Genomic DNA, 2,766 nt, shown 5'->3' with positions numbered 1-2,766 from the left:
GATATATTCAAATAAAAGGAGTTGAGCTGTTGTGTGTTCGGATGGTCACCAAAAGACCAAAAGCCTGCTGTCAAAAGAAAAATCATTAAGGAAAAAAGAGGGTATAGAAGTGGACGAATAAAGTCTAACCTGGCAAAGAAATATGCAGATGAAGGTGCAGAGAGGGAGAATAAAAGTGGCATAGTGAAGACTAGGCAGAAACAGGAAGGAGAGTTTCAAGCGCCAAAAGTTACAGAAGAGAAAGACCAAGAAGAAAAGATATATATTAATGTGCGCAGATGGAAGTAACAGGGACTTTTAAATTCTGCACGACGAGAACGTGGACTGCCCTTTTAAAGCAATGTGACATCCTTTTAAGGCACTGGTAGTGACGTCACATTGCCTTAAAAGGGCAGTCCATGTTCTCGTCGTGCAGAATCTAAAAGTCCCTAATATACAGAAATATAAGAAGGCAGGGCGTGGAACGTAAAATAAATGAAAGGAGGGGCTAGATAGAAATAGAGAGAAAGGAAGTAGGAAACAAAGACGGCAAATGATTAGAATTATATCAGGGATGTAGGGCAATTTCTCCTCCACTGGATGAACAGTCCCCCCCTGGATAATTTTTTTTTGTTATTTGGAAGTGCTAGAAATTAAGAGAGTATGCAGGACGAAGTCATACGTTGGTTGGAAGTGTTGGATGACGTAAACTCGATTCATTGTGCAATTTTTATAGCCATTAAGCATAAGTTTAGAAGAAACAAAATTCATCCGGATGTTATTAACGATGAAGGTTGAGATTCTTTAAAAAAAATAAAAACGTTCAAAACGGGTTGCGCCAGTGTCAGAGAAACAAATGTCGCAAACTGCGTTTACTTTAATAGAAGTGCGTTTATAACACATTTTTGTATAAGCATGATCCGACCCTTCCGTCATGGCAGCTGATAACTCCCCATTGAAATATAGCCTCGCCATGGAATTTCGTCAACTTGTAGGGGAGACTCAACCCTACATTTTGCATCCATTTGAGTGTCGATCCCTTTCGTAATGGTTGCACCATATGCAATGCCAGAGAAACAAATGACGCAAAATAAGTAATCTCTAATAAAACCCTGTTTATAGGAGTGAAGTTATAAAGATATTCGATATTCGATATTCAAAGTGCGAATATGAATATGAAACAATCATGAACATCTGAAACTACTACTACCCCATTAAAAGAAATGAGATGGTGACGTCATTGTTTACTCTTAAATAGGTTTACATTCATGAGTCCTTTGCCTAAGAATATACAATGCTGAATATGCCTTTTGTACATCAAATTTCATGTTTTTCCTTCTTTCTTGTGATTGAGATAATGTATTCCCCTGAAAGCAAGATATAGAATGCAAAATGATATTCTACTTCACATGTTATGAAACCGGATCAAGAACACAAATAAATACGAAGAAAACAACAAAATTGTGAAATTTTATGTACAAAAGGCATGGAGAGTTGTTCACAGATGATGTCATCAAATTTAATACCGCCCTTTAGTGACTAGTCATTTCAAAAAGCTCTAACTTTCTTATTCCTTGCCCGATTTTGTTCAAATTTTCACTGATTTAATTCAAATCTTTTAAACTTTACAATAAAAGTAACTTAGTATGAAGGTTTTGGTTTCCTTCAAGGGGGCAGAGCCTGGGAAGCTCAGGGGTTAAGGCATTTAATTACGGTCAAAGCCTTATGGCCCCCACCCGAACTATAACTTGTTGGCAGGAAAATTGCTACTGATATCCCCCTTCTTTTCTTTCCTCTTTTTTCCTTCCCTTTATCTCCTCTTTTTCTGTATCTTTCCTTCATACTCTCTTATTTTTTGATGAGTAGGGGGGGGGGGGGTAACAGCTGGGAGTCAAGGCCCTTTCGGTCCCCCTCCATCTTCTTCTTTTCCCTCTATTTCTTTTCTTCTTCCTCTTTTTTCTTTCCCTTTCTCTCCTCTTTCTCGTTCGCTTCTTTTCCTCCTCTCTCTTTCTCTCTCTCTCTCTCTCTCTTTCTCTCTTTTTTGGCAGGGGGAGGGGGCAAGGCCCGCTAGCCCCCCTGGATCCGCGCCTTGGCCCCTCCCGCGCGAAGCGCGGAAGTTTGACGTTTCATCAAATCATTCAGAGAAAGAAGACGCTGTGTTGTACCGTTCTCGACTCTTAATAATCCTTGTCTGAATTCAGCCCCCCTCCCGAGCTTGTGCGGAAGCTTTGATGTTTCATTAAATTATGAGAGAAAGAAGACGATACGTTGTACTGACTCTTAATCATGACTGAATGTTTCTTTGTCCGATAAAAAGTCACTGTTCGTAGGGGAAAATAATTGCCGGCCGACCGCCATAATACATGTCACCGACTTCAAACTTCTGCATTGATATAGTACACGAGGATCAAGCAAGAATACCGACACAGTGGACCCGACATAATTATCTATGCTTATCTTTCTTGCTTCCTCGACGTGGCGACTCCACCCAACATCCCCCTCTCTCTCTTACTCCCATCCCTCTTCTCTCAGGCTCTCCCCTCTCTCTCTTCTCTTTCACCCCCGTTTCTTTTGTTTTCTTTTTCTCTTTTTCTGTTTTTTTTCCTTTTATCCTTTTCTTTCTTTCCTTTCCTTCCTCGTTTTCTTTTTTCTCTTTCTCTCTTCTCTTCTCTTTCCTTTCTTTCCTTTCTTTTCCTTCTCTTTTTTCTTTTCTTTCGCTTTCCCTCTCATTTCCCCCTCCCCCTTTTCTCAATTTTACCGACAATGTCCTGACCGTGTGGGGAGGGG

Source organism: Strongylocentrotus purpuratus, unplaced genomic scaffold (genome assembly GCF_000002235.5).
Source record: "Strongylocentrotus purpuratus isolate Spur 01 unplaced genomic scaffold, Spur_5.0 spur5_scaffold_6, whole genome shotgun sequence".
NCBI classification, from domain to species: domain Eukaryota; kingdom Metazoa; phylum Echinodermata; class Echinoidea; order Camarodonta; family Strongylocentrotidae; genus Strongylocentrotus; species Strongylocentrotus purpuratus.
The sequence above is the reverse complement of the archived record's forward strand: the minus strand, read 5'-3'. Positions refer to the sequence as shown.